The 14399-nt window shown below is 35.1% G+C and overlaps 1 protein-coding gene and 1 long non-coding RNA gene across 2 annotated transcripts in view; one reads left to right on the top strand and one right to left on the bottom strand.

Annotated features, from left to right (window-relative positions):
• Positions 1-3349: 3349 nt before the first annotated feature.
• The window catches only part of LOC125678231 (innexin unc-9-like), a 105554-nt gene continuing 94504 nt past the window's right edge, over positions 3350-14399 (top strand). The window contains exon 1 of the mRNA XM_048916509.2: positions 3350-3502. The gene's annotated coding sequence lies outside the window, so the exon portion shown is untranslated. The remainder of the gene's footprint in view (positions 3503-14399) is intronic.
• The window catches only part of LOC130051646 (uncharacterized), a 36836-nt gene continuing 30624 nt past the window's right edge, over positions 8188-14399 (bottom strand). The window contains exon 3 of the long non-coding RNA XR_008799915.1: positions 8188-9412. This is a non-coding gene — a long non-coding RNA (uncharacterized LOC130051646). The remainder of the gene's footprint in view (positions 9413-14399) is intronic.

Here is a 14399-nt window from a genome sequence, read left to right as displayed (position 1 = left end):
TTTGTGGATTTCAGTGTTATTTTTAGGAGGCTGGACGGTTTTGTCTTTAGGATAGACTGCGGTGGTATCTTTTGATTCTCTTCAACCCACAGAAACAGACGCTAGCCCAGCGTGCCTCAATTGAATGGTGCATCATCTGCACTTCTAATCAACTACACTTCATTTTGAGTTCACAATCACGGGATGCATAATTGAAAAGAGTACATGTAGTTTTAAAAGCTGAAAATGCATAGAAAAATTTCTTTACTTCCATTTGCTGCACCAAGGGTATTTTACTTATCAGATTCTTTATACCTTCAGATGACTTCTTGGCGCATCAACTGCATTTTGCGTTGCGCTGGCTTCGGCTTAGAATTGGGTTTAGCCAAACTTTTAAGTAAATTTTATTTTATTTACCGGCATTCGTGAAAAAGAACTGAAGAAAGTCAAGACAAATTATTAATGATATCTGCATTCGTTAGCAAACAATCAACCTCCAACGTATCAAGCATTTGCCAGTTTAAATGTTCAATGTTTACTCAGTACTGTAACCAGCCAATACAACTGTTATTAGGGGACGAGATCAAAAGTTCAATGTCTGACACAAACTGAATTCACGTAGTTTTCACCAAGACTTCCTCAAATATGATGAATGTTGAAACTAATCGATTAACAAGTAAAAACATACGAGTATAAATAACTCTCTGTATACCTTTTCTACTGTCTATTCACAAATGAAAGTGTACATTAAAACTATTAAATGTTCATTAAAATGTAATATTATTATGTGGTTTTAAACAGTCGCTTGGTTTTTCTTTTTATATGCCCGTAATTAGAAGGTACGTACTACATGTGTATGTTATGGTGCTGTCCGTCCCGGGTCATGTTTTCCGGACTTTTTCCCGTAACGGATGCATGTACAACTTTGAAATTTAGTCACAATATCTCCCTCAAGAATTTTAAGAGTACGTTTGCATTTTAGCTGGATAGGTCCATCCTTGACCTGAAATTTACACATAAGCTTCCTTTCAGAGGAATACATGTTCAGTTTGCATTTCGGCTGGATTAGTTCATCCGTCCGTGACCTACATAAGGACTAAAAGTAGGTAAAACAGTTTTCCGGGCTTTTTTCCAGTATGGATACAGATATTGCCCTGAAATTTAGTCAAAGGCTTCTTCTCGGTGGAGTACAAGTTCAGTTTGCATTTCAGCTAGATTGGTCCATCCATGACCTACTTTTCAGATAAAAATATGTCAAACAGTTTTCCAGACTTATTTTCCTTACGGATACAAATATTGCCCTGATATATAGTCATAGGCTTCCTCTCGGAGGAATACAAGTTCAGTTTGCATTTCAGCTGGATTGCTCCATCCTTGACCTACTTTTTGGACTCAAAATAGGTCAGACTGTTTTCAGGGCTTTTTTCATTATGGATACAGATATTGTTCTGATATTTAGTCAAAGGCTGCCCTTCGGAGGAAGACAAGTGCAGTTAACATTTCAGCTGGATTGGCGCACAATGACCAACAGTACTTTAGGGGTAGAAGTAGGTCAAACAGTTTTCCCCGATTGTTTTTGGTATGGTCACAGGTATTGCTCTGAAATTTAGTCATAACCTCCCTTTCAGAGAAATACATAATCAGTTCACATTTCAACTTAATTGGTGCACCATGACATACTTTGGGGCTAAAGTAGATCAAATAGTTTCCTGGACTTTTTATCATCATAGATAGATATTGCACCAACATTTTGTTTCAACCTCACTCTCGGAGAAATACATAATCAGTTCACATGTCAGATGAATTGGTGCACCATGACCCATTTTAAGGCTTTTCTATTCAGAATGTGTGTTGTATCAATTCAGAGTGCACAATATGCTTCCAGGTTGAATTTCGCTGTCCGACGGGCGTATATTGTAACATTTGCGATACTCTTGTTTCTTTTTTCACTAAAGTGTAATCGATGTCAGATGATAGAAACTCCTGGGAGTTTTTACTCCCTCTCCCCAACTATTTATTATCCGACATCGACCACTTACGTACAAGACTTTGTATTCAAGTTTCACTACTACATGGATAATCAGGCTAATGGTTTCTTTTCTGCACATACTATCATACTCCTAAAATGTAGGCACCTGATCCCACCTCTGGTACATGTATGTCCAGGCGTCTGTGTTTGCCCAACTCTTTATTTTATATTCCTTGTGGAAGTTATGAGGTTGATCACTGTTCGTCATCTTCACCTTTCAACTACATCATCATATGTAACTTTCTATGACTAATAAATCATAATAAGTTTTGCGTTTCTGTATTATATCATTATACAACTGTAATTGTAAAGATAGTTTTAGTAGCTTAGTTTACATGTATAGTGTGCGAGTCCTTACTGAGAACTGTGCGATACTATACATTATCAGTGCAACGAAATTGTATATATCGATACTATTATATACATGTAACATCCAACAGGTGTGTTTATAAATATGTATAAATTAGTTTTGTTATATAATTAAGCAAGATTCAGTGTAGGTGTGGGGGATTTGTTGAAGTCGATTTATCTCTGCAATATGTTGTCTCGTCTCTTGCAGTGTTTTTCACACATTAATAAACTTTTATTCTGATAAATAGCTTGATACTGCATTTCAAGTATGCAGCTCTCCAGAATTGCTCAGGATATTCACAGTTTATAATTGTACGTACCTCAAGAAAAATATGAAATGGGCGCAGCGGAAATAAAAGGTAGTAAAATGACAATCAAATCATATTTTGTAGCACACCCTTGCTGCACATATGCATAAATGAACCCAAAATTGCTCATTGTGTTTCTTGACTCGGAGGGCAATGCTGAAAAAATGGCTAAAGGCTGAGAAGAGACACTAATTTACTTGCATAACCGACAGGTTGATTCAGTTTGAAAAATTCAAATGTCATTTAGCTCTAAGGCAACTCAACAAATGGCCATCTATGAATAATATTATATGCATCGTATCAGAATACATAACACTCTCTAATTTTATAATATTACAATGAGATCAAGCGTGTCATCATGGTAGATCATTTGTGTGGCTATTCCAATCGCTTCTGTACTTTACTTTGTAAGTCTAGCTTTATCTATTGGACGATGAATGTATATTTTTTTGTGTATGGGAAGATGGACCTACTGTTGGGGAGCGTTTCATTTTGATTGATAGGATTTGATGTGAAGATGATTTTCTATTATGTAACCATACAAAAGGTTGTCAGTGGTTGCACAATATAAGAAACGGAGACCGAATGCAATGAATCAGAGTATTTCACACATGGCACCAATAAAATAGTATTGTTCTGTTGGAAAACGATTTCGACAACAATACGTGCAAACATGATTATTGTGATGAATAAAATTCCATGTTATATCTCCGCCTTTGATATGAAAGTACATTTTTGGACTAGTCTGATTTGATTTCTGTCACCCACATGGGATTCTGTAAGCAAGAACTTGTCTACACATACTCAGCAGCATATATATAGTCATTTAAATAAGGTAAGATTTAAGCTTATTACTTGTATCTAATTGATTGTTGCACATGGAAAGCGTTTGTGTCCGTCGTGTGTGTGTTTCCAACCACATGCTATACTATATCGTAATCAAAACCCAAGAATTCGGTTACATGGGAGGTTTTTAAGTGGGCATGTGTGTATGTAACCCAAGTTGTTTATCTAGAGTGCCGATGTTAAGCGGTTATTTATTGATTAATACGACTGATTTATCTCGATATTTGGAAAGTGAACATTTAGAATTCTAGTCTTATCCAAGCATTTAATCGCCCAGTGGATTTGAATTCCACAGTAGATCTGTATACTTGTGTGCGTTTCACATTGTACTACATAATATGTATATTCATTGTAGTTTGTGTAACCACCATTTATTTTTATGTACATATATTGTTTGTTTGTTTCGATGTTTAACGTGTCATTTTTCAATGACAGACATTATCGGCTTTAGGTGATTTGATTTGTGTATGACCGTAGGTACATGACGAGGAATCTTTATCGTGCCTTCGCCTACCGTAAAAGCTAATGGAATATCCAAAAGACTCGAGACTTCTGGTTATAATTCCTGGTACTTATTGAAGGAACCGTCTAAGACTTGACGTAGCGGAGGGATCCAGATTCGAACCCGGGCCTCCCTGTTGCAGAAAGATGTTCCTTACCGTTAGAAGTCGCTACTACCTGTTATACTAATGTACATATATAAACATAGCCGAACTGAAAATGTAGGACCCAAAATATGTCTTATTTCACACAAAACCTTAAGAATTTTTTGTTTTTCCATTATCTTAGTTTTGCTTACGCCCAGTAACAAAGCAGTACAAACTAGAAAAGGTGCGTTTAATTAAAGTACGGAACGCAAACCAACACGCATTCAAATAAACGCATAAGGATTTTAGTATGGAGGATATGTTATATCTTTACCATATGAAAAACATGATAATATGAATGCACACGGCCAGAAAAGTCATTCATTTTCTGGCATATGATGGGTACATTTTTTGATAACTTCTGAAATCAACATCCGTTATGATTGTTTAAAGATATGTAGCAAGCATGACGTATTTATTAAGTTAATATAAGTTTTATTACCATAGAATCATGATATTAATGAATATTGAAAGGAACAGTGCATGTCGAGTAGTTCATAGTTGTAGCCTTCCTTATAAAACAGGCCGTTGAATGGCTTTTGACCGGAAATTAATAGATATTTGCACCTAATATTTGAGACTAGGATCTATATGTACAATGATAGTGTCTACGACACACAGACACACGCTCTTACAAAATTACATATACACACATACGAAATATCAACCGTATATTTTGCAATATATTCCCCGAACAGAATGTTGTCTAAGTGTGAATTCAGATGGAATATCGAGTCATTCACAATTGCAATAAAAACATGATAATAAGACCAATACATTCTTTATGTAGAATTTGAATAGTCTAATTTGTTAAATGGGTGTAGTTGTTACATATTCATTATCAAATATATTATTAAAAGAGGCAATCAGAGAAAAACATCAATCCCATTATATTACAAATTCTTCTCTGTAAGAATTAAGTGTATTTACCGCAAAAGTGTTGACACTTGTTGAAAATTTATATAGCAAAACAACATAGTTTGTTATGTTCTTCTAGATAGTAACTAAATCAGACATATTCTATCGTCTGTCTGTCATTAAAATGCCAATTTATCGCTGTCTACGAACACAGTTTTATCGGCATCTCCTTCAGAGGTAGGTAAAGTAAGGGAAATGAATTCTATGTTCATTTCTTTTCATCGTAATTACCACTAAACGCCATGGTTTCGGGATGTAAAAGAGGCTACGCTGTTCGAAAATTGCTCTATTTTCAACTCGCTTTCAAAAAGAAGCGACGCTCGAGAATTTCTTCAATTCATATTGTGCTATTATACTTTTTCGTTGTACGTTAACCGAGATAATTTGATTTATTTAGTTCTAAAGAAGTGTGTAATTAAAGAAATTGAATTAATTCCTGACCCCATTACATATAATCCTGATAGAGAGATCTGGAATTGTTTTTTTATGAAATGCAAAGAGAATTGTGGGTGTTTGTTGATTAAGACACCGAGAACACCCAAGTAGAAATAAATTGGTCAGGTGACGGTGTTTGATTCGCTTTCCATATGCAGTAACTGGATTTTTAATTTTGAAAGCTGGAACAAAGATAAAACACACTGAGTAACAATATTTACAGTCTCTCTGGAGCGCAGCAAGAGTCATTGTATAACGCAGACCCGTGTGAATATACTCGGCACACATTTGCGTTCGATGGCATGAAAATTTAAATTTTGATAATTATTTAGGAACACTGGTCATGCATGCGATTTAGGTTGTGGTTTTTTTTTCTATAGAGGACATCTACTTTTAATAGTCATGCACCCCAAGTCCACCTTTTTTAACGTACTGTCCTCAACGAGTAGAGGGGCATCTACATATACTTATACACTGTAGCAATGTCCCGTTAAATACCGCGTCCTGTACGTCCCACGTAAAATTCCTATGAATGCGGTATAGTATTTTGTATCTAGATATGATAAATACTAGAAATATCCAAAAGATAAATTGATATTGACGGTACTATTGCTTTCTTTTTTAACAGAGATGGCAAACATGCTACGAACTAATATGACGTCACAATGAGGAATCTAACATAACTAATTCAACACCCAATTTATAATTTATAAGAAATGAATAACCTCTCTCTCTCTCTCTCTCTCTCTCTCTCTCTCTCTCTCTCGGTCGCTCGCCGACGATACCTGAGGGCGTCCTTACAGTGTCTAGGAAAATATACACGAATGTCACACTGTAATTATTGATAACCAACAATTGTACTAACGTAAGTAGTTATTACAGAAGAAACCAATAAAAGTTCGTGGCCGAGTGGTTAGAGCATCGCGCTCAAAATCACACGGCCTCTCACCTCTGGTCGGCGCGCGCCGGGTTCGAATCCCGCTCGCGCCGGTAAGTGAGAAAGTTTCCTTGTTTACTTACGGAAGATCGGTGGTCTCTTCCCAGGTACATTGTATCTGGGGTTTTTCTTCCACCAATAAAACTGGACGCCACCAGCGGAAAACAGCAAAATAATCAATCAATCAACAATCTTTCGTATTGTGACTAAGAGAGTTTTTTGAGAGTGTTCCAGTAGAGACGTGTCCCCATGCCAGTTGTCCCCACTAATCTAAAGTCTTATATTTAAAGCTTTCATCACATTTTGTACGTAACGTTTAAGGGGACGTAACTGTTTCCGCCAATGACGCCATTATGAACGTTAACTCCGAGACCAAGCTAACGTGACTACACTAAATCTGGACGGAGAGTTTTACGAAAAAAAATTAACTGTGTAATACATAACAATTGTTTGTCAATAATCAACTTAAATTACGTCATAAATAAAAAGTACTCTGTCGGATCAAGATGTCTGCATTGAAATCTAAATCTGCTGCTCTTCACATGAAAGAGGTCTTAAATGTGACAGTTAACATCTTTTTTCCCAAGTTGTCAGACACTTTAACACTCCTTTGATTTATAGTATTCTATGATCCTTCTTTGCCTCTATGATTTATTGTACATACTGCATATCCGATTGATGCATATAAAGTTTAAAGTGAATCGGAGGCCAAAAGTTCAGTATTTAGTGCTTCTATCGAAGACAGATCACGCATGATGTATAGACGGTTGCATTCATACATCAATCTGGAAGATGTATGCGTCTTAACTGGAGTGGTGGCGGGGGAGATTTGCCTCGTCTTCTCATAAACGCCCGGATTAAATGGTGCAATCTAGGAAGAAATATTGCTGCCATTAATTTTTCGGAGAAATTCGTTACAAACTGAAGATTGGGTTACAGAATAACCGCAATCATAAAATTATTAACTTTTGACATAATGGCACCTTTCCTGTGTATATACTTGCCAGTGATGACGCATTTCGACCGTATCGCTATATGAGCTATGGGTTGATGTTTCCAGATTTTCCGAAACTTGCATTCCGACATGCAACTTTTCGAATTAAATGCATATATGATAAAGGTTTAATCCTGGTGTGAGATGGTTAGCAAATACTTGGGAAATATACGAGCTTTGGTACAAGTGCATTTCAAATAACCTCCCCCGTGAATTCCTTACTGAACTTAACCCATACATATTATAAAACATGCTTCATAATCCCCATCTGGTATTGAATAAATGATATTTTTACTTAAGTAATTAGCAAGAAACCGTAGGCAATAATTGAAGCTGGTGTAATTTTTCTAAATATCTGAGAAAATTGAAAATACACTTTGTATGCATTCCGCTATATGAAATCGGTGTTTACTTTTTCATGTTTTAACACTTTTCTCAGTATATTGATATTTGAGACATGTCGTATTTGGAAGATACTACATGTATAAGTACATTCAGCATTTGGCTTTCATTAAGTACATTCAGTTATTAGTATTCCCGGGGTAGATGCAGTATATCATATTTACAAGATACTGAATGTGAATTAGGTATTTGATACCAGTATCTAGTAAATATTAAATACTGTATGTACCTAGTATATACCATATACTGAATGCACCTAAAGTGAATACCAAATACTGAATGTACCTAGTGAATACCAAATTTAGTAGATACGTTGTATTGAATATTCACTAAATACATTCCGAGCATTTGATGTTTACTAAATACATTCCGAACATTTGATATTTACTAAATACATTCAATATTGAGTATATTTACTAGGTACATTAATTATAAGGTATTTACTTGGTGCATTCATATTCGCTTGTTCATTCAGTACATGTGCTGAGTATTACTACGAACATTTAGTATTTGGTATTTACACCTGTACATATACATATTGTACATTTAGTATTTGGTATTTACACCTGTACATATACAATTGTACATTCAGTATTTGGTATTTACACTTGTACATATACATATTGTACATTTAGTATTTGGTATTTACACCTGTACATATACATATTGTACATTTAGTATTTGGTATTTACACCTGTACATATACATATTGTACATTTAGTATTTGGTATTTACACCTGTACATATACATATTGTACATTTAGTATTTGGTATTTACACCTGTACATATACATATTGTACATTTAGTATTTGGTATACATGGTACATTTAATACACGTGTTGAGCATCACTACGTACATACATGAAGTACTCGGTGTTTACTTGGTGTTAAATACACCCGTTGGTGTGAAACATTATTATCTACCGTATCATTACATATACATGCATCATCTGTGAATCAGTTTACCCACCAGCCTTCAATTTAGTGGACATTGAACTTTACAAAGAAAGGAAATGAAACTCACCTTTTTCACCAGTGAGTCTTTATAACTTCATAATTCTCTGTGATCACTCTAAGGTATAACATGGCGGTAGACGTTCTATTATTAATAGCATATCTAAGGCTTGAACAATACAGATCATATCTCTTATATTTGTGGAAATTTTGTTTAGTGTTTTATGTATTATTTCATAATTTGTTTATATTATTTGTGAATTTTTTTTAATTCATTCTACTACTTATGTACATTTCTTTTTAAATCATAAGAATTACTGAATCAATTATATATTAGAGTATTAGACGACAAGTATCAAGAAAATAGTATATGAAAGTACAGTACATGGTATTTTTCATCCTCCAAATCCACTTTTATTATGCTATCTGTGACGTTTCTTACAGGAAAGAGGGCAGATCCTTTCAAACTGATGTAGGGTTCAAACAACCACGTACATGCTCCGTCACTACCTCTGTGTATTATCTGCAACCCTTCTACTGACTGCGGCTTCTTTACTGATATCAAAGCCCGTATTGTCTAAAATCCCGTCACACCCAGTGTTGCATCTTCCCTGCAAAGTTTATTGCACATTTACACAAACACCTTTCATCATCAGTGTATTTGATGCTATCATTAGTCTTCGATACAGAAGTACCATATCACCCCTACGGCGGGACTAGGCAGCAGATTTGCAGAACAAAACCTATCTCAACAAGTGATAAGATAGAGATTGTTTGAGAAATATTTCATTTCTAACACATTTCCCATCTAACACCCAGTCTGAAACTGTTTACAACAAAGAATTGTTTTTAAAAGTAGATGAGTACAAACTCCAAGTTTGCTATCGATTCAATTTTTTTTTCCCAACTGTATAATCTGGATTCAGCTTGATGAGTGTTAGGGCGATGTAATTATATTTCAGAAAATTTACGTTTTGTATTATGCCCCCATGATAGGCTTTTATGAATAATAGAGAATGTTACATTTAATAGACTTTTTGAAGTATATCTTAATGAGGTTGTGCCCCCACCCCCACCCCGGACACCCATTGTACAGTACATGGTAAGCTCTTCCAAATTGATCGTTACTAGGTAAATTTATACATGTACTACCTTAGTGTAAGCCTTATTTTTTGCTTGATATGAAGAAACTAAGCTTGAAAACTGTAGGAGAGTTAGTTGGACAGACCAAGTATCCTGACATCATAATTGTACACAAAAATGACAAAGTTGAATAGTCTGTCATTTATGAAATATTCGCAGAAAAAGAAATTCCTAAAGTATACACGACCTCAGTTTAAACATGTATACTGATATCCTACGTATCATGAAAACTAATTCGAAAATAGTATAAGAACATAGTAGGGCAAACGGTACCCTGTATTCATAGTTTCAGAAAATAAAATGCGAAAAAGTTTAAGAAAATTAAAATCCTAACAATGTACACAAAACTTTAGTATATTGTGAAGTTACATGAAGGCGTTAGTCGTATAAACTATAGGGCCTATAGTAAGTATGCAGGTATGCATGTAGCTTATCATAAAAATAACAAAAAGACATTTATAGAAGAAGAAAAAATGAAGAAAATTACAATCCCGACAATTTTCATAACTTAAGTTTATTTACCAACACTCTGCATACTATGTCAGTTTTAGCTTGAAACCTGTAGAAGTTAGACGTTACGGATAAGAGTAAAAAATGTGGTCCCGACTTATATCGCTGGGACATAATAAATTGTTTTAATGATTATCATTTATGCAAAGAAATTATGTACATCTGCACATCAAAGTGGAAAGCGTCAGTGGTTGAGGGTTTCTTCATTTCCAGAAAATTCCACGCAATATTCATGTGTTTTAAGGTAAATTCTTAACTAATGCTGTTCACTCCTTACAGAAATGACTACGTGAAGATCCGAGTCATCCTAGGGAATATATTTCGCGAAAAACAGTTGTTATTAATTAACACAAGTTACACCAAAAATCATCAACAATGGCTTAGTATGTGACAAAAACAATAAACAGAGTTTAGTATGATGCAAGAAAAAACCCAGTTTGCTAATTAGCGCGAACATTATTATGCTCTAATTAATAAACGAAGACTTCAGTCGAGTGTCTGGTACCGATGACCCAGCAAACATGATTAACACGTGGTAAGGTGGTTGAACACCATTCTGGGTCTGCGAGAGGACTGCGAATCCTATCTGTAGATCTGTATCACTGAAGAACATCGTGGGACTGATTTCAACTTTACTATATATTTTTCTGTATCCTATTGTTTTGTTTTTAGTCAGTCATTAACTGATTAAATGAGAAATAAAGTGCACCGCCACGTCACATGATACGCCCGTCACATATTGTTAACAGTATAGATTGTACCCATTAAAACATTTTTTTTTTATATCACCTTAATTAAATGTCACAGTGACCTTAAAGTAGGATGCGACACACCTTCTACCTAAGATGCATTAGTTGACCAATTTTGGTGATTCTAGGTCTAATAGTTTTCAAGTTATGAGCCGGACAAGTTTTTGCCATATATGGCCATATCTTCTTAATGAAAAGTCACAGTGACCTGGTTTTAATGTGCGATACACCTTCTACCCAAGATGTATCTACAGACAAAGTTTGATGATTCTAGGCCTTGTAGTATTTAAGTTACGGGTCGAACACGAAAAAGCTAACAGACGGACGGACAGACGGATATCTTCTTAATGAAAAGTCACAGTGACCTGGTTTTAATGTGCGACACACCTTCTATCCAAGATGTATCTACAGACAAAGTTTGATGATTCTAGGCCTTGTAGTATTTAAGTTACGGGTCGGACACGAAAAAGCTAACAGACGGACGGACAGACGGATATCTTCTTAATGAAAAGTCACAGTGACCTGGTTTTAATGTGCGACACACCTTCTACCCAAGATGTATCTACAGACAAAGTTTGATGATTCTAGGCCTTGTAGTATTTAAGTTACGGGTCGGACACGAAAAAGCTAACAGACGGACGGACATGAACGCCATACCATAATACGGGTAAAAGACTTAAGACGGGCGTATAAAAAGTTGTTAAAAGTTCTTAACGAAAGATATGTTTTCTGTTTGATGGTGTTTCAAAGGTTCTGAATGCGTATGACACAAAATAAGTCAGACTAAACATAGGATCTTATTAGTCCCCTAGCAGCTGAAGGGGACTACAGAGTGTACATGTCGTAGTCCGGTCGTCACTCTGACCTTCTGTCACTTCTCCGGACTTCTTTCATCATGAGTTGAATTGGGTGTGAGATTATAAATGCACGTTTAGATTTAGTTCTACTATAAGTACTACTGTGAGTTATCTTATGGGCAGATCAAAATAAGTTTCACTTTCGTTACGGTTGACTTATTCTAACAAAAATTGTAAGACTTTGTTTCATGGTTGACTGAATTGTTTTAATTCGTGTGCTTTGTATAGTTCACTGTAATTATTTATTTGTTTGAGATCCACATAACTAACTGTAAAATTATGAAATAATGCCATACTATTTTGTAATCAAGATGATCGAATTCGCCGCATCTATAAATAGATAAAAATTACATAATAATATCCGACCGCTCGTCCAGAGGTATTCTAATTTAGATTTTACGACTTTGTATTCAAACGCACAGAGATCTAGACATCACGTGATGACACGTGACTGACAAACACGGGAAGAGTAATGCTGAAAGTGTTGTAGACGCTAAATGGAAGCAAAAATACCAATTTTTATACTTCATATTATATTCAAAATACCGGAAGTGAAGTTGTTTCTAACACAGTAATTGAATTCGAGGTTGCGAAAACGTATGAAGTATTTTTATATGCAACGAAAAAGTCTTCGTTGGCATATGATAAATTCACAATATTAGTAACAATAATTGTGATAAATGTTTAAATCAAAGAAGATGTCAGGCGCGATCCAATCGAAATTTTAACACCGGAAATATTCCTGGAATAGGTTTCGACTTAAAAGGAAAGTTTGTGAAATTAAATTGAAATACAGCGCAACATGGAAATAAGACGAACAACGATAGATGATTTTACACGCCTCATTAATGCCTCCAAAACTCACTAGTCTTAATTTCGTATTAATGAGATTGATTAATGTTCGTTGTTTTCTTTTTTCATTTAGTGTAACCCTTGTGCAACATCTGTATGAAGGACAAACTTAACATAAACTAAAATAATGTGAAGATATCATCGATTCATTTGATGCACGGAACAATTCAATTAAATATATCTTCAAATAATATTAATGGTATCTTCAATTCTGAATTATTGCGTGCATTAATTGAATCGTTGATATATGTAGGATTAATTGTTCTCCTGAATTGATGCGCGCAATAATTGAATTGTTGCTTTCATCAAATGAATTAATGATAACAATTGAATGATGCGCGCTATAATTCTATTGAAAAGAGTAATAATTCAATTAAACCGCGCTGCATTTCAATTAATGCGCGCGATACAATGTAATTGACTCGTTGATCTATTCATTTGAATTAATCATATCACTATTTTAATTGATGCGCGCAATCATCATTTTAGGGAGAGCAATTTTTTTTATTTGAGATATCTTTAATTCAACATATCCAGATCTCTTTAACTGATTTGTTGTTTTCTGTTAAAGAATTGATGCGCGCATTAATTTCTTCTACAAAACATCATTGTGAATAATGAGATACCTTTGATATATTTAAAGAGGTCTTCACATCATTCATACCAAACTCTAAAATAATTTTTGTGGGCAATAATTACACCATATTGATGCGCACATCAATAAAATTGATGAAAATAATAACTGAATTGATGCGTGCAAGAATTGTATTGTTGAGTGCAAATAACTGATTTATTGCGCGTATCAATTAATTGCGCATATTAATTCACAGTAATGAACGCATCAATTCAGTTGATGAATGCATTAATTGAAATTATGCGCGCATCAGTTCAATTTATGAGAGCAATAATTGATTTGATGTGCGCATCAGTTGAATTATTGCGCGCAATTATTGGGAATCTGGCGCTCCCCAAATCTGAACCTCTACTGTCTCATTATTGAAATACATTATGACCTGGCATATACATTTTTACCTTGACTTTACCTTGCCTCAAGGTCATGGCACACTGCGTGATCATAATTATAGACTTTTCTGTCGAGTATGAATTCCTCCATTACAACGCCATGGCAAAGAGAAATGTTTTGAGCTTTTTTAGTTACCTTGATCTTAACTAAGCGGCAGTGGTTCATGGTTAGGACACATCTTATGGTCAAAATTGGCCCAGTGCCCGAGAAAAGGGTTGAAAATGTTAAGCACATCGAACCCAAGTAGATCTGAATATAGAATGTTTTTGCAGGTCACGTCACAAATCAAGACCCAGACAACTGTGGAGAGAACCTCGTGGTCGCGAAGGTCGGTGGTTGCTCATTTACAGTATGCTTTGACCGTGTAAAGAGCGTTCTCCCTACAGTTTTCAATACTAGTAGTAAGAATTAGAATAACCTTGACTTTCTTGTATTAAGACGTCAGCGTGAAGTGTAGTACCAG

This window comes from Ostrea edulis, chromosome 2 (assembly GCF_947568905.1).
Source record: "Ostrea edulis chromosome 2, xbOstEdul1.1, whole genome shotgun sequence".
Classification (NCBI taxonomy): domain Eukaryota; kingdom Metazoa; phylum Mollusca; class Bivalvia; order Ostreida; family Ostreidae; genus Ostrea; species Ostrea edulis.
This window is presented reverse-complemented; position numbering and strand designations above follow the sequence as displayed.